General features: G+C 44.0%; 1 protein-coding gene across 5 annotated transcripts in view; it reads left to right on the top strand.

The window, feature by feature from the left end:
- Positions 1-27,472, top strand: part of C3H2orf88 (chromosome 3 C2orf88 homolog) — a 157,097-nt gene that overhangs the window by 124,259 nt on the left and 5,366 nt on the right. The window contains exon 1 of one of the 5 annotated variants that reach the window (XM_051849366.2): positions 25,951-25,972. The exons of the other annotated variants lie outside the window; for them this stretch is intronic. The gene's annotated coding sequence lies outside the window, so the exon portion shown is untranslated. Of the gene's footprint in view, positions 1-25,950; positions 25,973-27,472 lie in introns of those variants that run through there. 5 annotated transcript variants of the gene reach the window in all.

Here is a 27,472-nt window from a genome sequence, read left to right as displayed (position 1 = left end):
TTCAAAGGCAGCTATAATCCTATCATTTTTCCATTAAAGATGATCTGTCTCTTTTTCCCTCTGAAGCCCTGCGATTTTCTGGTTGTGGTTTTCAGCAGTTTTCCATGATTTGGGGAGGTGGGACTTTGAGTGTGTCTTGCTTGGGTTTCACAGTGGCTCTTGGATCTGTGGCTCAGTGCTCTTCATCAGCTCTGGATTGTTCTTGGCCATAATCTGTCCCAGCACCCCTTACGCTGTGTTGCCCTGTCTCTTTTGGGGGACGCTGATTCCACCTACGGTAAATGTTTTCATCTTAGCCCATGTATTTATTACATTTAAAAATAATTTTCTTTTTTAAAATGTCCAGATTTAGTCTGGATTTTTCTGTTGTCCAGTCTCCCTCTGTACTATTCCTCTCGAGTTTATGTCTGATCTGCATTCAGCCTATCCGCTCAAGACATTAAGTTTAGATACTACAGTTTTCAGTTCTCAAATTTCCATTTTTTTTTAAATAGACTCCATGGATCTTAGATCACATGAACATATAATATTATGTAGTTTGTGCCTGAAACACCAGGTATGTGGATCTCCTATGGACCTGTTTATTTTTTCCCATTGTTTCTTTTGTCCTTTTGTTTTCAGCGTGTATGTGGTAATATTTAATTGAATGCCAAACATTGTGAACTGAAAATTAGGACAAGAATTTGAGACTCTGGATGATATTTGTGTAGCCTGTTAGACTTGGAAGGATCACCATGCTGAGACTGAATGAATCAGAGACTGGGTTTCATCTTTGTGAGAGTTGATATGTTTCTAGTTGTTTCTTGATTTATTCTAGCGGTTCCAAATGAAAGCCAAGGGTGTTTGCTTGCCCCCCCACACACACACACTTTGATGAGCCCTGAACTAATTTTTTTTCTCCCAAACTCCACAAAATGGATGAACAGCCTCATTCACATTTTCAGCCTTTGTCTGTTGCTTATCCATCAGCAAAAGGCCTCAGTGTGCTGCACCTGATAACAGAGTGTTCCCAGCATTTCCATTCCAACCAGGACTGTGGTTCCCTGGGTCTTGACTACCATGACAGGTCCTGGACACCATAGACTGATACGTTTTTACTTTCTATCCAAATTTTATTATTGTTCTTACTGAAAGAGTCAGTGTTACAAATTACTCTGCTGTAATCCGAGGCGGAAGGATCTTGTTTATTTGTTCAAGAAGTATTTTTAATGCCTACTGTATTCAAGACATATTATCCTAGTAGTTGTATAGTTGTACAAGTTTTTTTTTCAGCAATGGCAATATATTTATTTCACGCCAATACTTTGGAAAGTACAGAAATGCATCTTAAAACAATGCAGATAAAAAATAATATGACCTACTACACATATGAAAGAGTAGCATCAGATGATATATATTATTGTAAATATTATTATATATAATATATATATGTATATTATATTATATTATTGTAAATATATATATCATCTGATATATTTTTTTTTTCATTTTCAATTCTCTTTATATACAGAAGATCAGTTTAGCATACATTAAGTAAAGATTTCAACAGTTTGCTCCCACACAGAAACAAAGTGAAAAATAATAGATGATTTTTTAAATGATGATGAAACTAGATCAGACTTATTGTCATGTTTAATCCCAGTGAGAGTCATGTTGGGAATTGATAATTTCTTTTTTTTTTTTTACAGAAGATCAGTTTAGTATACATTAAGTAAAGATTTCAACAGTTTGCACCCACATAGAAACACAAAGTGAAATATACTGTTTGAGTACTCATTATAGCATTAAATCTCAATGTACAGCACATTAAGGACAGAGATCCTACATGAGTTGTACAAGTTTTAAACACTGGAAAAAACTGTTGTATAGTTTTAATCACTGGAGCTTGCACAGTGGAGCAAATATGGAAAATATAAACAAATAAGGTGATTTTGTTAGTGGATGGCTAACCGGAGGTTCCTGTCTTGCGGTAAGAAAGCATTCGGTGGTGAGATGGAGAGTTGTGATCAGGGAGGGATGGACGAGCTGACCGGCAGCTCAGGAAAGAACCGAGAGCTCAGTGTGCATTCAGACTGCACTTCTTACGGTCATGGGCATAGGCGCTCCATTTCTCATCCCCCTCTTCCTCTCCGTGATATTGCTGGGTGGGGGCTTCTTGGACAGGGAATTCCTGCAATTCCTCCCGGAACTTCATCAGCACAGTGTCACTGGACCTGATAGCCCTGTTGGGACAGGGCAGGGAAGATTTCCTTAAGCTGCTCCCAGGAGAGGACTGGGACCCACCCAACAAAGTTTAATTTGAAAAGGCTGTCTGCTTCCAAGGTGTGTGTCTACATTTCTTCTCTTATTCAGCTGCTCAACAATTCCCATCTTCTTTGGCCCCTGGTACACACATAGGCTAATGTCTATCGTGCTACCTATCAATTTCAAGTTGTGATGCAGGCTATGAAGGAAATAGATGGGGTTGGGGGTGGGGGAAAGATTGAAAAGAGTAGCTGGTTATAAGAAGGCTACTTTTAGACAATCAGAAAAATCTTCTCTAAGAAGGTGATATTGAAACTGAGACATGAAAGCTGTGAAGGAGACAGCTCCAAGAAAAACTAGGAAAAACAGAGGAAATGGAAAATGGAGAGGTGGAGAGGTGAAGAGGAGGTAAGTATGGTCAGGACTCAGCGAGAGTGTATGAGATGAGATTAGAAAGGGAGGACAGGGAGCAGCCGATGAAGTGTATGTAATGGAAGGAGTGGAAAATAGGACCAGAACAAACATAAAATGACTTCTAAGTTTCTATTTTGAGCCACTGGTTACCATTTATTGAGTTGGACAAGCCCAAAGGATGAGCATGTTTGAAGAGTGGGTAGCGAGACTTCCATTTTTGATGTTAAGTTTGAGATACTGTTGGGTCTCCAAGAAGGGTGAAGGGTGAAGACAAGAGATGTAAGTTTGGGGGCTCCTGGCAGAAAGAAAAGATGAAAGTCATGCAAATGGAAAAAGCTTCCCTGAAGAAATAGTTCAGAGAAAGGAGATAAGAAAACATATACCAGGTGCGCTCTCTCTCGCGCTCTCTCTCTCTCTCTCTGGCTCTCTGCCTTTCAGATAGATAAAAAGGAATAAATAAATTTCAAACAGAAAGTTCAAAGCAGCTAAAAGCATAGCAAGAAAACCAGAAGAATGCATTGTCACGTGAACTAAAAGTGGAAAGTGTTTCAGGAGAAAGGGGACTGTTCAGCTGTCGGGAATGCACTAAAAAGTAAAATATGGACTAATAAATGACCTTGAATTCGACAATACAGAATACATGAGTGACTTTGGTGGCTTTGGAAGCTAGACTGGAATGTGCCAAGGAACAAATATGGAGTCCAGGGTTAGCTAAATGAGAAGTGAACTAATAGGCAGTTCACATCATTCTTCACATACCTAGACATGCCGAATTCCAGTAACAAATTTAACTACAGAGTAGCCACCCAAGAGACAATCAGAAATTCCCAGGCCCCTCTTGCCCAAAAGAGGAGTGACAGGCAGAGGACTGACACCAGATGAGGCAAGAAGGGCAGGGGCCATCACACCCAGAAATGGGCCCCAGGAGCTTAGTTGTCATTTAGTCACACTACGAGGAGGAGAGGTGATCTTGGACTTATACAGGGAAGCTGGAGCTGAGATTCACGCATAAAACTGGTTCCTTTGAAAAGCGGTTTCTTTAAATGAAAGAGAAAATAGAGAATTCTGCACGCTGTCTTAGGGAGAAGGCAAGAGGCCTTCTCTCTGTGGTTTCGCTTTGTTCTGCTTTGCCTCTGGTTGGAGTGGACAGAGGACGTGGGTATCTGATCAGCTGGAACCACAAGCCTGTGCAGCGTGGTTGTAGAGTTTGATTTGTACTCCTGGCACGCTACAGTAACCCTAAGCCTAGAAATATACTTCAAAATCGGTGCCAGGCTCTTGACACTCCTGAACTGCGTGGCAGAAGCAGGCACTCGGGCGCTCTCTGTCCACACTCCAGTGCTCACTTCGGGGTCGAGGGCTGCATTGAACAAAATCAAAGGACTACTCCAGGGAAAAACATGAGCAGTCAGTGCTGGTTCGGGGACACTTCCAATTCTGGCCTCTCTCTTCCATCTGGTTTGTAGACTTTTCAGAGCCTCGGAGAGCTGTTCCTTGCATTCTGTCTGGGCTGATAGCTACATTTCAGTGTCAGGGAGACAGGGTGGAGAGCACTTACTGCATCTACAAAAACCAGAACCCTGTCATATTTTTAGTATAAAATTAAATAAAAATGTTAAACCAAATAGAATTTCAAGAAATGAAAAAAGTGATGATAACATTAACCCAAAGCATAAACGAAATTGGAAATTAGACACAGCCAAACACAGTTGACAGCACTCTACTTTTACAGAGATGACTCGGTTTATAGCAAAAAAAAGAGAGAAAATGTGCACAGTTAAGAGACATTGAGGAAGAGGACGAAAAGGTCCAACACATGTCTGAGAGGAGTTCTGGATTGAGAGAATGGAGGGAGGCAAAGAGACAGCCAGTGAACATTCTTCTTGTTTGAAGACAGATATTAATCTTCAGATTTAAGGGACTCAACAAATCCCACACAATGAGAAGTCTGTACCTATATGCAAAACTTGAGAGCACCAAGTGTAAGGAAAAACAATAAAGCAACTACAGAGAAAAGATTGCCATCAAAGGAACTAAAGGAGTGGGATGACATCTTCAAAGGGCTATGGGAAAATTCCTGCTGGCCATGGTGCACCAAGCTACAGTACTTAAGAAGAAAGAGAAGATAAAGTCCTGTTTAGCCCAAGACTGTATTTCCCACCTAGAGCCTGACTTGAAGATGATCCAAAGAAATTCTGATAGCAGAAGGAACATAAATCTAGAACAAAGGCTCATCATGTAAGAAGCACTAAACAAAGAAACTAATCTTAGGAATGGAAAAGAATACCATACACAGCAGTTGTTTAAAATAGAAGAGGATAAAATGACCATCTTAATGCTGATAAATTCCAAAACTTAGAGAAAATGGGGTATCTTCAGGAAAATACACATTTCTAAAATTAACAGAAGTATGGAACTCAAATATGTGAAAGAATTTTTAAATCCATCAGATAACCCCCTTACCTTTTTTTTGTTTGGCGAAGACTGCTAAACTTTTGCAAAACATATTGTTCCAAATTTCAACTACTATTAAGTGCTTTGTTCAAGCAAACTTCCAATATTTATCAGTTCTCTTATACATGTAATTTATCTTACACATGTACATAAATACCAGGAAAGTTCAAATACTTTTTACTATTTTGATTTTTTCCTTTATGGTGCAGGATTTCATCGTGTATCAGTTATGTGGACATGTAAAGTGAATGAAATAAGAACTCAACATAAAGAATGATCCCATAACATCATGATCTGGAAGAACTGAAGTTTTCTACCTCTTGCTCCATTTTCTATATAAATGTGGTTTTATCATAGTCCCTGCCATGCTGATAAATACACTGATGATTACTGCAATATATTGTGTTCTTGACTTTTTTCCACAATAGTTTTCAAAAGATTTTTAATTGCTATGATCCACAACAGGTGAGAGTGTAGATTGAGAAAGATTTGCCAAAACCTCTTCAACCCTGATGAGTTGTCGTTGCTCACCTCGGGAATGTCTAGCTCAAGTCATTTGCAGAACACACATTTTCCTTTGCTTCCTTTTCATCAGAAATACCCGTTATCTGAGCTAGAAGTGCTTCATCGCAAGCAGTCTTATCTTTAGGACAACTATTTAAGTGGTTATAGGCCAGTACCACTTGTGAACATCATGTGAAGTACCAAGAAATTTTATATGCAAATCCAATCTTAAAATGTATTGAATGAATTAAAGCAAGTTAGGTTTATTATAGAAATGAAAAAATGACTTAGCATTTGAAAATCTATTTATATAAGTTATCACAGTAACATTAAAGTAGAGAAACCATTTAATCATTTCAACAGATGGAAAAAAATTTCAAAAAATGAATCATTCATTCATGAAAAAACTTTAGAAAACTAGAAATAGGAGGGCTTCTTAATCTGATTTAAAATTACCAAAATTCTACAGCAAACACAGTACTAAAGAGTAAAACACAGGAATACTCTCTTTAAAATTAGGAATAATAAGAATGCTGCTATTACTACTTTAAAAATTGTTTATGTATTTATTTGGGGGCAAGAGAGAGAGAAAGAGAGACAGACAGACAGACAGACAGACAGATAGACATACTCTCATCCATTGGTTCAATTCCCCCAAATGCCTGCAAGGGTCAGGGCAGGGCCAGGCTGAAGTTGGAAGCTGGGAGCTCCATCCAGGTCATAAAAGGCAGGAACCCAATTACCTAAACCTGCTGCCTCCCAGGGTCTACATTAGCAGGAAGCTGGAGTCAGACTCCAGCGCTAGGAATTAAACCCAGGCACTCAGATATGAGATGCAGACATTCTAACCAGTGGTTTAACCGCTAAGCTCTGGTTCAAGTCCTGGCTGCTCTGCTTCTGACCCAGTTTCCAGCTGATGGCCTGGGAAAGCAGTGGAAGACAGCCCAAGTCCTTGGGCCCCTGCACTTGTATAGGAGACCCAGAAGAAGCTCCTGGCTCCAGGCTTTGGATCAGCCCAACTCCGGCCATTGTGGTCATTTGGGGAGTGAACCAGCAAACGGACGACCTCTCTTTCTGTCTCTCCCTCTCTCTGTAACTCTGCCTCTCAAGTAAATAAATAAATCTTTTTTAAAAAAAATTATGATCTGAGAAACAAATATGTGAAAACCTAGAATTCCAGGAGAAAGCTGGAACTGTTTCGATAAAATTGGGGCAGATTGTGTTTAACAGTCAGGGCAGGGAAGCAGTGGAAAGTGAGTCAGATTGAAAGGCACATGAGCCTTATGTGAACAGCATGCAATGCAGCATGACACTTGAAGTAGTAAATTTCAGAGCAGTGATTATTACAATATTTATCTCTTTCTAAACAATGTCTATAGACACATGCTATGCAAAAAAAAAAAAAAAAAAGGTCCCACCTTAATGCCAGAAATGGTTATCAAAACAAATGTAGGTGAGGCATTTACAGAAGCTTCGACCTAACCATGGGCCTAATCAGTAATGCGTTTCTATAAACTGGGATGAAAGCATATAAAGGACCAGTACGAGAAATCATGTTCAGTTCAACAAACATTTCATGACTTTCACATGCCAGGTGCTAGCGCTAAGTGCATAAAGTACATGAAGTGGATGGTGCCTATCCTCAAGAGGCTCTGAATCTATGCAGGAAAAGGAATACAAGTAACCATAAGCCACCGCCTGCAGTGCCTGCCCCATATGGGCTCTGGTTCAAGTCCCAGCTGCTCCCTTCCAAACCCACTCCCTGCTAATGCATGTGGGAAAACAACAGAAGATGGCCCAAGTGCTTGGGCCCCTGCGCCGGCATGGGAGACCCAGAAGAAGCTCCTGGCTCCTGGCTTCAGGGTAGCCCAGCCCTGGCCATTGCAACCATTTGGGGAGTGAACCAATAGATGGAAGATCAATCTCTCTCTCTCTCTCCCTCTCCCTACCTCTGCTTCTGTCCCTCTGTAATTCTGCCTTTCAAATAAATAAATCTAAAAACAAAAAGAAATATAGGTAACCATAAAAAAATAATAACAGCGAAGCTGCTCATTTATATCCAGGTATTTCCACCTCTTGAAGATTGCTAAATCTATCTACACATGAGAATACAGTGTCTGTTAGTGGTGATTTAAAGACTTCACAATGTGTTTAATTAAGTTTACTGTAAGGATCTTTTGACGGATCGTATTTAGAGAAAAAAGGCTCATTGACAAATGTACATGAGTAAATATAAAGAACAAAACACAGGGGCCAGCACTGTGGCATAGTGGGTAAAGCCGCCACCTGCAGTACTGCTGTTCCATATGGACACTGGTTCGAGTCCCGGCTACTCCGGATCAGCGCAGCTCCGTTGTGACCAACTGGGGAGTGAACCAGCGGATGGAAGACCTCTCTCTCTCTCTCTCTCTGTCTCTCCTTCTCTCTCTCTCTCTCTGTAACTCTGACTTTCAATTAAATAAATAAATCTTTAAAAAAAAAGAACAAAACACAGAGTGTAGAGGAACTTTAAGGAAAAATTAAAGAAGTGATAAGGAACAGACTGATGTTATAGTTAACCACCTTGGTTGTTAATTTAGTGAACAGAACTGGATTATACCATACAAGTAATCTTCCAAAAGGTCATGAAAGTGCGTATTATGGAACAAAAAACTATGCATGCATTTCAAATTATTTTTGGACCAAAATAAGCCTATCTTTTAATTCCGTTTTCCCATGAACTTTTTAAAACACCCTCATACGTGGTCAGGAGGTACTGTTCCATAATTCTGCAGTGTTTGGCAGCAGTTAAACTTCCATCTGGAATTTTCCCCTGGTTTGGATTTATTGGAGAGAGAAAGAGAGAGAGCAACTAGCTGCCATTTGCTGGTTCACACCCCAAAATGCCCAGACGGGTGGGGGTGGGGAGATGAAGCAAGAACTCAGGTCTCCCAGCTGGGTGGCAGGGACCCAGTTACGTGAGCCGTTGCCACTGCTTCCCAGGGTGTGCATTGGTGGGAAGTTAGAGTTAGAAGCCGGAGCCAGCGTTAGCCTCCAGCACTCCACTGTGGTATGGGGCATCGGCCGTCTGCCCTGCCAGACATGTAGCCACATTTGGAGAACCAGAATGGACCCAAACCAAAGTAAAGGGACGTTTTCCCCTCAAGAACCCGCGAAGGCCATCTGATTGTTCCACATGATGGAAGACAACGCTAGTCAGTTCTCCTTCAGTGACGAATGAGAGAGACTACTGCAGCCTACAGCTCAGCTTGGAAAGTTGTTTCAAGCATGGACAACTCTTAAACACACCATGATTACATTAAAATGCTATTATGAGAAACCGCTGTGGCCTGAAGGGCCCCTCCCAAGTGCAGGTGTTGCCAAGGAGGCAGCGTGCAGAAGTGGGGCCTGTGACAGGTGTTGCGGCCATGACAGCTGCTCCTCGGAGAGCGGGATTAGGGCCCCTTTATTTTATTTTATTTATTTATTTTTTTTGACAGGCAGAGTGGACAGTGAGAGAGAGACAGAGAGAAAGGTCTTCCTTTTGCCGTTGGTTCACCCTCCAATGGCCGCTGAGGCCAGCACACCGCGCTGATCTGATGGCAGGAGCCAGGTACTTATCCTGATCTCCCATGGGGTGCAGGGCCCAAGTACTTGGGCCACCCTCCACTGCACCCCCGGGCCACAGCAGAGAGCTGAGGGCCCCCTTTAAAGTAGGCTTCAGCTAGCCTCGGCCCACTTGCTGTCTGCTCTTCCACCAAGTGAGGGCAGAGCGTTCCTCCCTTCCAGAGGATCCCGCCCTTGCCAGCCAGCCAGGTCTGCCGGAGGCTTCATCCGGGACTTCTCCGCCTCCAGAACCGTGAGAAAATAAACTCGTGTTGTTTTAAAACTAGCCAGCCGCAGGCATTCGCCCCCAGCAGCAGGAAAGGACTAGGACACGGTGTCTTCTGGCGGGTTCGCATTTGCACCTGCCTGGCTGGTCGGGCCATCTTAGGATTTGCTCCTTGATTCTGGAAATCAAGAAGAGATGGGTGTAGGAATGAGGTTTGCAGCAAGGTTGTGGAGCTTGCCAGGCTCAGAGACAACTGGAAGTGTGTACAGGGCTAGGGAAGGGTTCAGGAGCAAAGGAAACAACACCATCGTCATTAGAAAACGCTTTTAAGGGCCGGCGCTGTGGCATAATGGGTTAAGCTGCTGGCTGCAATGCTAGCATCCCTTGTGGGCCCTGGTTCAAGTGGCTGCTCTACCTGTGACCCAGCTCCCTGCTAATGTGCCTGGGAAAGCAGTAGAATATGGCCCAAGTCCTTGCCACCCACATGAGAGACCCAGATGAAGCTCCTGGCGTCAGGCTGGCCCAGACCTAGCCATTGTGGCTATCTGGGGAGTGTGAACCAATGGATGGAAGATCCAATCTCTCTGTCTCTTTCTGTAACTCTGCCTTGCAAATAAATCTGATAAAAAGAAACAAAAAGCACTTTGGAGCATATTGAGCTACAGAATGTGTTAAACAATCAATACATCATTTCTGCTTCTGAGTTTTTAAAGCTTTGCATCGGAAAACCCTAGCCTAGGGCCTGCCTTGAAAATGTGTCTGTCGCTTAACTCAGAGGAGGTATCTGGATCTCTCAGCCAAATTTAAATAAAAATCTAAGCACACACAAGAGAAGATCACGGTTTGGAAGAGGCCATTTTGGCCTGCATAGATTACAAAAAAAGTACATAAATCTAGATCTATGAGAAATACATGTAGAAAATACCCGTATTTTCCAACAAACACTAAAGGTTTCCCCTCTTAAACCAGCGACTCTGAGAAACGAGGCAACAGAATCTCAAAATGAGTTTTCTCATGGGCCATGCCTGTGTGCTCTTCCATCACATTGTGCCAGCAGCGTCCGTGGCGTGTTTTTCCTGCCGCCTCCGTAAGTTTAATCTTGTTAGCACTTCAGTTTTCTGCTGCTTGTCCAATTGACTCTGCCTTCTTTTTTATAACCTCAGATTTTCTGTGGTGCTGGAGGAGGTGGCGAGAGTCATTTTCTGTTCTTTGTAAATCTTCTCCGTGACTTTTTGTCTTCTTCCTTCTCCCTAACGGACAAATGTACTGAAGCTTCCACGTGAATGAACACTCGCACACGGTTCCATCCGCCTATCCTGTCCACATTTCATTCTCGAAAACCAGATTCAAGGCATTTGGCCTCGGGAGTGCTTAGTAGGAGGCCCTGTGGCCAGGAGGTGAGTCCCCAGGGCCCCGATCCGTCCGCCACAGCTGGGCGGCACCATTTCTCTCCCTGAGGTTCCTGAGAGAAGCTTATTTTTGCCTCACTGGCGTGACCTCACCCAGAGCTTCAAATTCTGCCCACCCGCCCGCCCGCCCGCCTGCCCGCCTGCCTGCAGCAGAGACGCGAGTTAGAGGGGCTGCGAGCTCCGTGGGGAGACCAGAGAGGAAGTCTGCCCCCCACCCCTCTGACCTGGCTGGAGTTTTATGGGGTGAGGAGTGAAAGTCTGGTTCTTTGCGGAACAAAGGATTTGGAGGTGTCTTGAATTCGTTGCATAATTGCAGGTTGACTATTTGGCATGGTGTCCTCAGTTCAGCTGCAACCCATTTTCCTGTCCCCAGCATTGCCTCTGGGGTCGTGTTGCTTGTGCTCAAAGTCCATTATTTTAGCATTACTTTCCATGCCCTCGAGTCAAAAGAAAACTTGCTAAATGTTTGCTGTAGTCCAGGCACCCTCCATGCTAAACCACACTGACGTTAACCTGTCTCTTGGCTCCCTCCTCTCTCTGTCTTCATCCCCCAGCTTCTTAAAAGTTGTATTCAACACACTTTTAAAGTCCTACAGTGTCTGCTACCACCCATTGAGGAGTCCTGGGTTCCCACCACCTCTACCCTGTTTAAGCTAGAGCGAAAGGATGGCAGAGGCGGTTCCAGGCTGGGTGGCTATGAGGAAAACCAGCCTTTCTGAACCCCAACAGCACAGGGCACCACATCCCCCGAGGCATTTTCCTTCTGGATGGTAATAGGCTTTGTCCACTCGAGAAGGGTAGTGTGCATTCCTGATCTTGCGGAGCAGCCCAGCCTGCAAGGACCGGCTCCATCAGGATTCCAGGGGGGAAGCCTGGTCCTGAGGGAGGCCCTGCCTATCAGGGAAGGGTGGCCATGTGGGCTCCCTGCCAGCCTCAGGCCTGCCCCTCCGGCTTGGCGCTCTCCAGTCCACACCCGTGAGGCCCTCCCTTGGCCATCCTGGTCAGATCCACCTGCCCCCCTCACCACTCTTGCCTGCTTCATGCCTAGACCAAAGGTTAGCTGGAACTAACACTCAGTAAAGGTGACCCAATGTGTTCTGGAACTCAGCACAAGTAAGGAATGGACATGTCCATGGGTTTCCCCTCTGGTGGGGACCAGGGACCGATTCTTGACCCACAGTTGTTTTCCTTCTGCCCTGGTAACTGTGAAGCAAAGAATGCAAACTCCTGATTGTCTGCCATCCTAGAACAAGGCAAAGTCTGACCCTGATCTCTCACTGTGGAATCCAGAGGTCTCTATCAGCACTAGGCTGATAGACCCTTGAGAGAGAGAAGGCAAGCAAATGACCTAACTGAGGAATTCAGGGTTAAGGTGTGCATTTGAACGTGACTGTCTAGTAGGACATGCCTAAAACATGCGGAACTGAAGATCCGTCTTAGCCAAGTACAATCTATTTGTATACATTGAAAACTGATATTCAGATGAATCAATTAACCTAAGTATATTCATAGTCCTTAAGTGTGCAGAATGTACCCACTCCATTTCCATCAATCATATTGCATGAAGTAAAGTTCTCTTTCTGGGCTACTGTATTTGTACAAAAAATATGTCTAGGTAATGTAAGCGTAGTGAAAGATGAGAATGCTTGATTCCTTGACGCATTTAAAACCTGCAGGATCCTGAGCTGGACTGTGGAACTGCCCAGTTCCTCTGCTGCCTGGATTTATACTTTACTATGTGGCACAGGTGAGCTTTTTGGGTTCCAGGCTGTGTCACATATAGTTCTGTGGCTGGACTCTGGGCCTTGGTGTCCTCATTTAATGTGACAGGCGAGCGAAGTTATCACGGAATTTGGCTTTGACTCATCCATTGTAGAACCCAAGGGAAAGAATGGTCCTTTTGTAGTGGTCTCGGGGCTCTGACTGCTGCTGGGCTCCTGCTGCACAGATGCAGCGTCACATGGGGGTGCAGGGACATCTCACTGGCCAGGGCCCTGCTCTGACATAGTGGCGCTCGATTGTTTTTATGAAGAGAATAGCTGTCATAGATGCTTTGTTGTAAGGAGAAGCAAACTTTGAAAATGTTCTCCAGCGTCTGGGGATGGGAAAGTGCAAAATGCAACATCCTTAGTGTTCGCGTGCCTCACTCTTTGGCTCTGCATACTCACGTGCCAACTAGTTAGGAAGGGCTGAGTCCCTAGGCTTGCCATGGAAAGCTTAGGTTTGAGTAGAGGCAGGTTTTGCTGCTTAGCCTGCACTTGCCCGCCCCCAGCACCTGTTCTCCCAAGGCCCGCCTGGCTCGGGGGAGGCCTTGTGGACTGGGTGCTGCTCCGCCAGGGCGGCGCCCAGCAGAACACGCAGCCCAGGTGTCTTGGGTGAGGGGCCTGGGGCTTGCTCGCTTTGGTGGGTGGGATGAGGTCCAGTTCCTGCTGGAGAGGCGGCAGTTTTGATAACTAAAGCAGTGTTTTGAGGATGGTGACCAACAGGAACCCGTCTTCATTACCCAGCTGCGCCCTCCCCTGCCCCGGACCCGGCGGGCGCCTGCAACCCCCACCGCCCGCGAGCCGCCCACAGAAGGCGTGCCCTGGAGCCAAGCACCCCTCGGCGGCCACCTGCGGGGCCCGGGCAGCCGGGTGTGGGGCGCGAACCGAAGAGCGCGCGGCGGGAGCAGCGGTGGCGGAGGAGGGGCCGGAGCCGGGAGCGCGGCCGAAGGTCGCCCCGTCCTCCAGCGGCTGCCACTTGACTGAGCCGTGCGCGGGCGCGAAGGCGGCGCCGCTGGACCGCGTTCTGCCTCTGCCTGGCCTCGGTTCCGCCGCCGGGACGCCGGCGAGCCCCCCTCTACCCGGAACAACGCCCGCCGCGGAGCTGCCGAGAGCGGTCCGCCGCCCGCCGGGCAGCCGCAGCGGGGCGCACGGGCGCGGGGCGCGCAGCTGGCCGGGCGGTGAGTGGCCCGAGTGCACATCTGGGAGGAGCGCGCCGGGCTGGCGTGCGTCTGTCCATCTCGGCTCGGCTGCTGTGCCCTGCTGATTGCCCGGGGCGGAAATCAAATCAACGAGTTCCAGGAGGTTTGAATTAACAGCGGACGCCCCTTGGCCAGCTGTCCGCTGATGAAGGAGCGAGCCCCCGGCGTTCAAGGCATTTCGCTGGGAGTTGCGGTGTCAGCCGCCTTCCTACCTGCAGAGCGGAGGAGGATTTTCAGGTAAGCGACTCGCTCGCGAACGTTCCGATTGTACGCCCAGCGGTGAGGCTTGTGCTCTGCACGGCACAGGAGGAGCGGAGCGTTGGCTCCCGCGCTGGGTGGGAAGCCGCGGCTCGGGGAGAGAGACGGTGGGGTGGCCGGTGGGAGCCTCCGGCCGCGCGGGCGGGGCTCTGCGGAGCAGAGCAGAACCGCCGCCCGGGTCTCTGCCCTGCCCCGCGCCCCCAGCCGAGTGCAGCTCGGTTAGATTCCTCGCTGGTGCACGGTCCCTTCCAAGGCTTCATCTTATGAGCAGCTGGTATAGCCATGATACTTATTTTAAGGACATTCTTAGGGAATAATATAGCGGAAAAGGGGACTTCTTTTTATTAGGGCTACGTATAAATCAAACCACGATCAACAGTTGGATATTCTTTTTTTTTTCCTTTAGATTTTTGTTTTCAAGTCGCTGTCATACACGGCTGAGAAATAACATCTAGGTATTGTGCTTGATGGTCTAGGAAAATAAGTTTTTCACTTTGTTTTACCATCAAACAAATGATAAAAACTGACTTCTTCGGGCCCACTGCAGTCCATTTTCGGATCTGCCTCTGTAGCACTGCTGACGAGGGCACTTGAGGGGCCGGAGAGAGGGGGCCGCTGCACTTCGGAGGTGTCCCTCATTTCTCCCACCTGTCAGAAGGCCGCGTTGACACTGAGCTGCTTCCCCCTAGTACTCCAGCCGCTGAAATTCCAGGTCCGACTTGACAGCGAAAACGACCTCAAAACTTTCATCAGATTCTGAAAAGGGTCCTTGGCCAAACACTAGTTAAGAAATGAGAGATTAAAAATGACACAAAGATTTTTGTCTCCTTTATCTGGACAGCTTTCCGGGTCCCTGAACCTTGGTTGCCCCATCTGTAAAATGGGAATAATTAACTCTACCCATAATATTATTGTATTAAATTAAAAATCTTCATAAAGTACTTAGTATTGGCGACGAGAAGTAAGTAAAAGTTGTCTTCAATCAACATTAGTTTCCTTCCTGACTTCTCACTGTGCTAAATATAGTTAGCCTAAGATTGAATTCAGTAAATCAGTCTAATTTGAACAGTACAGATTGTAATGAGCTCCCATCTCCACTGTTTAATTGCCTTTTGTAGTAAGTCCTCCAAAGCTGGCTGAAAACCTCAGCCTCCCACACCACCAACCCCACCCCACCCCCCCGCCATGCTTTTCTTAATTATGCAATTATTTCTTAAATCTGAACTTTAGTTTTCGTTGGCTTGTGTTACCATAAGCTTCTTTTCGATCTCAGATATGTTGTACTCTTCCTGTTAATTCTGGTTTCTGGTTTTGTGGCACCTGTGCATTTAGTGAGTTAGTCCACCATACATTTGAGACACTGATAATATTTAGGACGAGTCCTTTTGCTGTGACGGTGGCCCTGACACCTTCTGGTATTATAACCTTGAGAAAATTCTTTGCTGTATCCAAAAAATGAGGTTAGTAGCATTTACCTTTCAGGCTGGTGGTTAAAATTACACGTAGTGAAAGTGCCACCTACAGTACTCGCTGAAAAATCTAGTTGATCTTCACTAGATAGTGTTCAAATGATTGAATCAGCTGAACTCAATTAACAGCCTACTTATCAAGCTATTCTAGCCCTGATCAAATGCACTAAAGATAAAGACCTTGCGTATTCCCTGATATATCACAAAAACAAATGATAACCTGAGCATGCTTCTTAGTGCATTTACTAATTCATAACTCTCCAGTCTTCCTACTACCAGCCTCAACCTCCCTCGCCGCCCCCCACACCAGGTGGTCCCCGTTTATGATCAAGTCTCCAATTTTGTCAGATGTCAAACTTGGCTGTAATGCATAGGAGTTCTAATTCTTCAGTTTTGAATATCTCAAAGAACAACATCAGGGAGGAAACACATGGTGTTGGAGACTCCGGCCCACTGGACCTCCCTCTGCTCCATGTTTTCCGGGGGCTGTCACACTATTGCCGTCCTCTTGGTGCCAGCATGTGAGGACCTGGACTCTGGAGGGGCCTTTGTCTGCTGGCATCTTAGCTCCCTGTTAATGTGGTTCCTGGCCTTTCCAGCTTGAAGATCTTTTGCTTTTAAGGAAGCAAAAACAGTTGCCAAGCAGTTCTGTTTTCTTTCTAATTACTTAGTATTGCATCTGCACTTGGGTTTGGAAATTTAACTGGAGCTGCTTTTCCATGGTAAGCATCCTATGAATACCATGCACCAAGTCAGTGTAGACAAATAAAAGCACTCATGGTATTATAATGCTGAATGTTCTGGCAGCAGCAAATAATTCTGATATCTGATATGGGAAGAGTCTTGTATTTTAAGAACTAACTTCTTATAAAATGAGAGTTGTGAAATTAGTGTTTCACAAGGGATAGAAACAAATTAGTGAAGCCAGGTGGGTAATGGAGAAGGAATGGCAGACACCTGTGGTCCAGAGAGAATGCCAAGCTTAAAAGTACTGCTATTCACGATAGTTTACACTTGCACTGGTCAAACTCAACACGGCCCCAAATACTGTTGCAAATTTGGGGCTTTCCATATAAGCACCCTGGAAATGTAGAACTGTGAAGTTCACAAACTGATTCCCAACATCTAACACTGTGCTAGCAAATGGTTATTTCGTAAGTGGCCAGACTTTAATAAGTATTTATTAAGTGTCTTGATAAAAAGAGCTGTTCTGCAAAAGAAAAGTGCCCCCTTCCCTTGAGGAATATAATCTCATTTATGGAGACAGCACTTATAAAGAAACAGATGGAACTCAAGAAGAGAATTTGGAGTATGGGCTGCAGAAGTCCGAGTCTGCCAGAGACGAGGCTTCCCCTAGCCTTGAAGAGAGTCCTTGGGTTTAAGTCGGGAAGGGAGAGGGTGCTGGGTGGAGATAGCAGGGAGGTGGAGTGTTTCATCTGAATTAGGGAAGGGCTGGGAGGAAATGAGCTTGGCTGTGACAAGGGGACTAGCTTGATGGGAGAGAAAGTTTCCTTTGGATTAGTGAGAAATTAAATCTAATGGGTAAAACAGCTTTTTAAAATGTTTAAAAGTACCTTTCAAGGTGGTATTTAGCATAGCAGTTAAACTGCCACTTGGGACACTGACATTCCACATCAGATTGTCTAGGTTTGTGTCCCAGCTCTCGATTCTGGCTTCCTGCTGATAATATGCATTCCAGGACGATTCAGTAATGGCTCAAGTGTCTGGGGTCCCTGCACTCTCATGGGAGACCTGGATTGAGATCCAGGCTCCTGGATTTGGCCTGGCCCAGACCTGGCTGTTGGGATTTGAGGAGTGAACCACAGGATGGAAGATGTTTCTGTCTCTGTTTCTACGCCCCCCAGCCCCCACCATATCTAAATCTGCCTTTAAAATAAATGAAAAGCAAATTCATACTGCTCTTTAAAAAATAAATACATGTGTCTTTCTTCCCTCTTGAAATACTGTGCCATCAGCCACCGATAATAGAAATGCTGTAATAACTCCTTAGGAGAAACAGCACAGCATATGTATCAGGAAAGAATTATTGAACTTTAGTGAAACTTTCAGAATTCTTGGTCTTATGATCCAGGGTCCAAGTGAATTGGAAGACTGTGTTCTCTCGTATCTCCACGTCAGAGTAATGGTTCTTTCCAGTGTTCTAAATTACATATACTGCTGCCTGGAATTTAATTCAGTGAAAGGCACTTAATGCACTTTTATGCCTTCTAAAGCACTTGAAGAAGTGGTTGTACTATTTAAAAGCTAAAATTCAATTTATAAGAGAAAAGCCCTTCCTCTATCATAGGTTATGTGACCAGGGCCTACAAATAAAACTGCAAGATTAACATGATTAAAAGGTAGATTTAATTATGTGTGTGTGCATAGGAGTATGCAAATGAAATGGGACTCAAGGGGGCAGTTAGAACTTGGGTTTGCACCGCTATCTTGACAAAGGGCGTTAGGATGTGAAAAAGTTCTATTTTCTTAACTACTTGGTCAGAGGCTACTTTGCATTTTCCTGTGAGGATACATATTGTAGTGCTAGAGGAACTGCTGCAGATCGAAGTTGAATGTTCATTGTCATACATAGGGATGGCCAGCTGACGTGACCTGATAGCCTAAGTAAAGCCCTAAAGGGCTTGGAAAAGGCCTGCTTGGTTTTTCTCTCCACCTAGTCGACCTGCTCCATGAGATGATGTACTCTCACATCTGACTCAAGGGTTCTTACCGCTTGATTGTTTAAAATCCTAAATGTCTGTTGCCATGCTTAATTTTACTTCCCATTCCTTAACTAATATTAAGATGTAATTAAAGCACTTAGAATAATTCATGGTTTGGTGGGTTTAGGGGACAATCTGGTGAGATAAGGAACAGAAATGACACTTGCTGACCACCTTCTATGTTCCAAGGTAGTCCTAGATGCTTGCCTGTTGGGTCTCATTTAATTTTCATGATCATTGCAGGGAAAATCCTACTACCCAGTTCTACCCAGCTTTATTAGTATCTCAAACACTGCCTTTTTGCAAAGTGTCATTTTCTGTGCCCCTGCACTGAGAAGCTTTGGTGCTGAGCCTGACCACGTGAAGTCATCTTGCTGAACCTCCCCTGTGCCTGAGGGTGGGACCGACCACTCAGTCTCTAAGAACTTTACGGGAGTGTTCCTTTGTTGACCTGCAGACTGTCCATATTCATTACATTCTCTAGATTTCTCTTGCTGGTGAAAGAACAAATATTAAACTTAACCTGAGTCCTTCTCTGTTTGCCTGTTCAGTGTCGTTGGCTCCTATTAAGTTGATAGTCCAGGTCAGGGATTCGCAGCATTCCCGGTACACAAACCCCACGTGTCGTGGACCTGCTAACAAGAACATACACTCTTCACACGTGGTATTAGAGGTGAATAATGGCAGCCGTGCTTTTAGGAATTCGGCTATGTGGTTTACAATGAGTCCAGTTCTGTCTTAAATTAATAGGCATTTTTATGAATCACATCTACACTGAAATCTGGAAGATTATATAGGGATACATACATGCATAGGACTTTTTTTTTAAAGACTGTAACATGATTTAATACATAGATATTCACATTGATTCACAGGTTCCACTGTTAAGCCATAACTTAAGGTATAAGGCATCTCGAAAACCTGTATGAAGGCTTAGAGCGTGACATCAAGTAGGACAACAGTAAAAGGTTACCTTTTCTTTATCTAGTATTTAAGATAGATTCTCAGGGTTTAGCAGCCTGTTTGTATACAGAGCAGATTTTAGAAGTTAGCTGCGTTCATCCAAGTTACGACGTTTTTGTAACTGGCAGATTCCCAAGGAGGTTACTCCTTCTGATGACACTGCAGCCAGCGTGAAGACCACAGCTTCAAGATGAGCAGCAAAGAACGGGCTGAAGGCCGGGGAGTCGCCAGACCCACTCCTCTGAGGGCCACGCCAGGGTCGTGGCCTGACGCGCTTCCCAACTTAGTGCCTTGAGGCTTCAGAGTGACATGAAGGCGAGCATGAAGGGGCTGCCTTTTCCTCGTGTGTGACTGATGTGTACTGATGTCTGCACTGGGACTACGGGAAAGGGGCAGGAGGGCGGGGAAGAAGGGCACTGTTAGATTTGATTTTTGCTGGCAGTGGCTTCACCATTTGGCTAATAAGGCAAAGATGAATGAAGGACCCTCTCTGGCATCTCACTACTTATAAAGCTGCTTCAGTTCTCATCTCGCTCGCTCTCTCCCTCCCTTTGGTTTTGATGGAGATCACAAAGGCAGTTGGACTGCGATGGACACTGGTCCTGAACACACAGCACTCAGTGCAGTCTGCATGGTTAAGGGATGTTCTCACCAATACTCTTTTAGGTATCTTGAGATTATATACTAAGGTGTAAATTTTAAATATTTTTGGAAAATTATGTTAAACACTTCATATTTCTGCAGTCAGCCAGTTGAAGTGACAAAGTCCGAAACAGCTGTCCTGGTTCATATATAGCATTTAATGTATTGTGCCTTCAACAACTGATGGCCACAGTAACTTCCCAACCTGATAGACAAACAATGCAGTCTAAAAATGAACTCGGGACAGCTGATCACACCTGCTGTGTCAAAGACGATTGTACAGTCCACTAAACCATTGGCTTGTGTTAATGGTTAATATCATTGAAGCTATATTTCCTCTTTATGAGTCAACTATCTCATCAGGGGAGACTGAAACCATACAAAGCTTATTTGTTCTTCAATGGCGCACAACCTTGGGTTGTAACTGCCTTTTAAGATGTCTATCAAGCAGCTGAACAGCTGCCACCATGAACAGCAGATGCTAGGATACGCTTTTTTTCTCCTTCAGCTCTGACGTAAAGGATCTCATTTTCTTATAAGTCTCAACAGGTTTGTTCGAGATGGAAACTACGGAGCTAAAATCTTAAATATGTACAACAGTTTACTAATCACATTCTGTTAGGGCAGCAGCATCTTGTCCCAGCCATGATGAGCAACTCCATTAGATGCTAGTCCCTGCAGCAGTTGAATGACATGATTATATGTGGCATGATTATATGTGGCGTGTTAACAAAAAAGGACCTGAAGGCCAGAGTTGGCAGCTAGTCCTTGATTGGGAGCCTAGGAAGCTGTCCCTGCTGACAGTCCATAGTCTGGGTCAAGGAGAAGTGAGAAGAGACTAACAAGAGACCCTGGGAAGGAGCTACTTTGGTCTTTATTGGCAAGAATTAACTTCAAAGCTGGTGGTAGAAATTTAAGAAGAGGAGGAAGTTGGGGTTTTTAAATTGTTTAATCTTTGAAAAAAGTTTTCTTTGAAAGGCAGAGTTATGAGAGGGACAGAGAGACCGTCCATCTGCTGGTTCACTCCCCAAATGGTTGCAACAGCCAGGGCTGAGACAGGCCAAAGCCAGAGGCCTGGAACTCCATCTGGGACTCCCACATGGGTGGCAGGAACCCACACACTTTAGTCATCTGCTCCCTTCCCAGGTGCATTAGCAGGGAGCTGGATCAGAAGTGGACCACCTGGGTCTCAAACTGGCAGTCACATGGGATGCTGGATCACAGCCAGAGTCTTAACCCACAACACTAGCCCTGGGCAGGAAGTTTGACAGGTAAAAATACAAGCTATGACTGGAGAGAGTCCTGTTGGAGCAATTCTTCATACAGGAAGCTTGGCATAGGGAGTGAGAGCTTCATGCTTGCTGGTCACGTGAACTGTCGAGGTCAGATTCCTCTGCAAGTGGAAACAGTCAGACTTGTTTGCCTATCTCATCTGTTAGCCAGGAAGAAATGGTAAAATTTTAATTTTTGCAATCTCAGTGGTAATGGCATTGTGGTTTTAAAAAAATATCATTTTTAACTTTACATTTAATAAAACTGACTTCATTATAGTGAACAGCTCTGTATGTTTTAAATACAAGTGGTTGGACTTGTTATAGCTGCCACCACAATCAGAATACAGAACAGCTCCATTACAGAAAAGGAGTAGTCATAACCTATCCCTGCCCACCATCAATCACCAATATGTTGCCTCTCCCCATAGTGTAGCCTTTTCCGGAATATCATAACCTTTTAGACTAGCTTTTTGCAATCAGCATGCCTTTAATAGCCATCTATATTGTTTTATATTTATTAATGCTTCTGACATTTGGCAATACAAGTAAAACTGACGGACATTTCTATAAAACTTTTTATGTGGATACAGATTTTGCTTTCTCTAGGACTGGAACTGATGGGTCATATAAGTGTTCCAACTTTAAAAGAAACTGCCACACCATTTTCCAGATCAGCCATGCCATTTTGCATTTCTGTCATCAATGCGTAAGAGTTCCAGTTGCTCTGTACATTCCCAAGTACTCTTGGTGTTTTTTTTTTTTTTAATTTACCTGTTGTAATAGGTGTATAGTTGTACTTTGCCAAAGTTTTGTTTTTGTTTTTGTTTTTGTTTTCCTATTTGACAGGCAGAGTTAGTGAAAGAGAGAGAGACAGTGAGAAAGGTCTTTCTTCCATTGGTTCACCCCCGAAATGCCCGCTACGGCCGGCGCACCACGCAGATCCGAAGCCAGGAGCCAGGTGCTTCCTCCTGGTCTCTCACGCAGGTGCAGGGACCCAAGTACCTGGGCCATCCTCCACTGCCTTCCCTGGCCACAGCAGAGAGCTGAACTGGAAGAGGAGCAACCGGGACTAGAACCTGGTGCCCATATGGGATGCCGGCACTGCAGGTGGAGGATTAACCAAGTGAGCCACGGCACTGGCCTATCAGGGTTTTAATTTGCATTTTCATAATGATTAATGTACTTATATACCATCCGTAGATAGTCTTGAGTGAAATGTCTAAATCTTTTGTCCATATAAAATTTTTAATTTATCTATTTAAGAGGGAGAGAGGAGACAGAGAAGAGAGGTATTTTTCACAGGCTGGTTCACTTCTCAAATGCCTGCAACAGCTGGAGCTGCACAAGGAAAAGCCAGGAGCCTCACCCACTGCCTTCCAAGGTGTGCAGGAAGCTGGATCAGAAGCAGAGTTGGGACTCCAGCAGATCCAGAGACTCCAATAAGGAATGTGTGCATCCCAAATGGTGTCTTAACCACTGTGCCCAATGCACACCCCTTTTGTCCATTTTTGAAACTGAGTTCTTTGTTTACTTTTTAACTTATTTATTTGAAAGTAAGAGTTAGAAGGTGAGACAGAGATAGATCTCCCATCTACTGCTTCACTCCCCAGATAGCTGCAATGGCCAGGGCTGAGCCAGGCTGAAACTAAGCGCTTCATCCAGGTCTCCCACACGGGTAGCAGGGGTCCAAGTACTTGGGTCATCCTCTGCAGCTTTTCCGAGGCCATTATTAGGAATCTGGATTCAAAGTAGGGCGAGCAGCTGGGACATAAACTGACACCTATATGGGATGCTGGCATCACAGGTAGTGGCTTTACCCACTACGCCACAATGCTGGCCCCACTGTTGGTTTTGATGTTGATATATTCTGGATTCAAATCATTTTGGGAGATGATGAATTCAAGTATTTATTATATTTGTCAGTCTTTTCATTCTATTACTGCTTTTTTTTCCAGAGTAAAAGTTCTCAATTTTTATTTAGTTCAGGTTATCATCCTTTTGCTGTTGCATCTGAAGAACTTTGCCTAATTTAAGATATTTTGTGTTGTCTTTTTTTTAAAGATGTATTTTATTTATTTGAAAGGCAGAGAGAGGTAGAGACAGAAAGAGAGGTCTTCCATCCACTGTTCACTCCCCAGATGGCTACAACAGCCGGAGCTGTGCCAGTCTAAAACCAGGAGCCAGGAGATTCTTCTGGGTCTCCCACTTGGGTGCAGGGGCCCAAAGCCTTCGGCCATCTTGTACTGGTTTCCCAGGCCATAACAGAGAGCCAGATTGGAAGAGGAGCAGCTGGGACTAGAACCAGCGCTTCAGGCCATGGCTTTAACCCGCTGCACCACAGTGCTGGCCCGCTTGTGTTGTCTTGTTTTACATTTAGATCTATGGTCCCTTTTAATTTTTGTATAAGCTATTGTTAGCCTTCCACAGGCACAGGTTCTGTGTCCATGGATTCAATCAACTGCAGGTTGAAAATATTTGGAAGAGAAAACTGGGTCTGTACTGAACATGTACAGTCACTATTGCCATATTCCCTAAACAAGATGGTATAACAACTATTCATACTGCTGTTACATTATACTAGGAATTTTAAGGATGTACTTATTTGAAAGGCAGAGAGAGGGATTCGATCCCTTTGTTCACTCTCCCAATGCGTGCAACAACCACAGCAGGGCCAGGCCAAAGCCAGGAGCCAGAAACCCAATCCATGTGCGTGGCAGGGATCCAAGTACTTGGGCCATCATTTGCTGCTTTCCAGGGTGCACAAGAGCTGGAGTCAGGAGCTGGAGTCAGATACTGAAGTTGGGTTCTCTGATGTAGGACTTATTTTTTTTTTGAAAGATTTATTTATTATTTGAAAGGCAGAGTTGGAGAGGCAGATTTAGAGGCAGAGAGATATTTCATATGCTGATTCACACCCCAAATGGCTGCAATGGGCAGAGCTGGGTGGGTGCAGGGGCCCAAGGACTTGGACCATCTTCTGCTTTCCCAGGCCATAGCAGAAGAGCTGGCTTGGAACTGGACTCAAACCAGCAACCATATGGGATGCCGGCACTGCAGACAGCGGCTGTACCCTCTACCCCACAGCGCTAGCCCCAGGGCTTAGTCTTAATCCATAGCTTTAACCACAAGGCTAAACCCCCACCCCTAGACTTACCTTGTAATTCTATTTACCTTTGACCTTTTGAAGTCTCCTTAAGTGTAAGATGTAGTAATTCCTTTTTCATTGCACATCTTGGAAATACATAATTCCATTTTTTTAAAAAATCAGTATCAGATCTCTTGATTATTGTTCACTTCAATTGATTCTACTCTTATCTATAATTTCCTTCCTTCTACTAACTTTTACTTTAGCTTTTCAGGCAAGAGAGACCTGATTTAAATCTGTCAATCTTTCTAAGCTTTAAATGATGCCATTCTGGCTTCTGGCTTCAATGTGGCCTAACTCTAATTATCATGGGTATTTAGGAAGTGAACCAATGGATGGAAGCTCCCTTTCTGTCTGCCTTTCAAATAAATAAATAAATTTCTAAAATATAGTAGTTGTTGGGTATAGTGTTAGCCAAGTTCATTATAATGTTGTTTTATATGTGTATTTCTGATTTTTTTCTTTGGATATTTTAACAGAGAATAATATGTAAATCTCCAGTCATGCTTGTGGCAGGCTTATTTCTCCCTTTAGTTCTGTTGGTTTTTAGTTCTCCATTATTTTGACACTATTATATAAAATTTTAAAAAGATTTTTTGCTCATTTATTTGAGAGGTAGAGTTACAGACAGTGAGAGGGAGAGACAGGGTCTTCCATCTGCTGACTCACTCTTCAAATGGCTGCAACTGCCAAAGCTAGGAAGATCTGAACCAGGAGCTGCTTCTGAGTCTCCCATGTAGGTGCAGGGTCCCAAGCACTTGGGCCATCTTCTCTTGTCTTCCCAGGTACATTAGTATGGAGCAGCTTTGGAAGAGGAGCAGCTGGGACTAGAACCAGCGCCCATATGGGATGCCAGTGCCACAGGCAGAGGATTAACCTGCACCACAGTGCTGGCCCCTATATATTTATTTTTAAAGTACACCTCTTACAACATATAAGTTGGCAGGACAACACATAGTCATTTTTATTAATAGTCTGTTTTAGAGCAGTTCTAGTTCAGAAAAATTAAATGGTACAGTTCTCGTATACCCCCACCACCACACATGCCCACAGAGCCTCTCCTATGTTCAACATCCCAGACCCAAGTAGTATGTCACAGTAAACAACCTTTCACTGACATATCCTGACCAAAGTCTGTATCTTGTATTAGGGTTTTTGAATTTTGAAAAATATGTAATGTATATTCAGCATTATAGTATCATTTACTATAGTTTCAGTGCCATAAAAATCATTTGTGCTGAACCCATTCATCTTGCCCTCCTCTGCAACCGTTGGCAATCACTCATCTTATTTGCTGTCCTGACAGTTTTACCTTTTCTAGAATGCCACACTGTTGAAATCATATAGCAGCCCTTTCAGAGTGGCGTCTTTAACTTAGTAATAAGCATTTAAGTTTCCTTCTTTTCTATTTATGGCTTGGCAACTCTTTTCTTCTTAATGCTGAATACTCTATCACTTCTAATTCTACCACATTTTTTTTAGAAGGTTTATTTACTTGAAAGTCAGTTACACAGAGGAGAGGCAGAGAGAGAGAGAGAAATCTTCCATCAGCTGGTTCACTCCCAAGATGGCCGAAATGGCTAGAGCTGTGCTGATCCAAAGCCAGGAGCCAGGAACTTCCTCCATCTTCTGTTTTCCAGGCCATTGTGGAGATCTGGATCAGAAGTGGAGCACCCGAAACTTGAATCAGCACCCATATGGTATGCCGGCACTGCAGGGGATGGCTTTACCTGCTACGCCACAGGGCCGGTCCCTCTGTCAGTTTTTAATCATTCACCAACTGAAGGGCACCTTGGTTGCTTCTAAGATTTGGCAATTATAAAACAAGCTGCTATAGATAATCTGTGTGTAGGTTTTTGTGTGAATATAAGTTTGGGTAAATACCAAGCAGCACAATTGCTTGATCATATGGTAAGATAGTGTTTGGTTTTATAATAAACTGCCAAACTGTCTTCATAAGTGACTGTACCATTTTGTATTCTCACCAGCAATCAACAACAGTTCATATACTCACTAGCATGTGGTGGTGGTCTGGATTTTTGCCATCATGCTAAGGTGTAATTGTATCTGTTTTATTTTGGAATTACCTAATGACATAAGGTATCTTCAGAAGTTCATAGAAGATGAGTATTAAAAAAATTATGCAAGGATTTCAAGTCTTTGTACCAAAATAAATTTCTAATTCTACTTTCCATGGATTTTAAGTATCTCTATTTTGTTTTTTCCATATGCATACTCGCCATATAATTTACATATATAAATTATATAATTTTGGTATGTACCATTTTGAGAATCCTGGGGTTCTAAACTGCTGTCGTTCAGTGTCTACAAATACCTGCCCACAAATATTTTGTCCAGGCTTAAAATTGCTTTTTGCTGATAGTTATGGTAAGGAAAAATTGCTTTTGCAAAAACAGAGATCCTTTAGGAAACACAGAATATCCTTCCAATTCTATTCATGGCCTTTTATTTATCTGACATCAAATTCTCTAATCATAATAAATTAACTATGTCCATGTCCTTTAATAATTCCTCACAGTAAAAAATAAACAGATGCTTTGGTAGGTCATTACATGTTGGCCATACACAATTCAAGACAGTAACCAAGGTTTCAGTCTCGTAAACAAGACATGCTAGCACGCACGTTCCTCGTTTCCTTTATTGAAATATGTCTGAGGTGAACCGTAAAGTGGAGCATTCAGAAGTAGAGGTGAAAGGCTAGATTTCCTTTTTGCTCCCATTATCACCCTGGAGCACATACAATATTTTGGGAAAAATCGGATAAAATTCAGTGTATAACAGATCTCACAAAAGTTACCTTTTCTAGAATTCTTTAATTATAAGCTATGAAAAAATGAATTTGTTTAAGACCAGTAATTTTAGAAACAAGTCAACTGAGCTTTTCATGTCATTTCACAGGGTATTTAAGTTAGAAAGAGAAACAGGTGGCTCAGTTCTGTCTGTCCTGTGTTGCTTAGAATTGGTATTAGTGTGAAGACCGTCTTTTCTGTCAGTCTGAGTTGTAACTATCTGGCTAGGGGACAAAGTATGACTCTACCAGCAGTCTAGGATGGGTAGGCTGCTGAGGTTTGTGGCAGGAACAAATGTTTGATATGCTTCTTGTCCTTGATAGTAAAGATTAGGGTGTGACAAATATTTCTATAAAGGGCCAGATAGGTTTTGCCAGCCACAAGTTTTCT

Source organism: Oryctolagus cuniculus, chromosome 3 (assembly GCF_964237555.1).
Source record: "Oryctolagus cuniculus chromosome 3, mOryCun1.1, whole genome shotgun sequence".
Taxonomy (NCBI): Eukaryota; Metazoa; Chordata; class Mammalia; order Lagomorpha; family Leporidae; genus Oryctolagus; species Oryctolagus cuniculus.
Note: the sequence above shows the minus strand (reverse complement) of the source record. Positions and strands in the feature narration are given on the sequence as shown.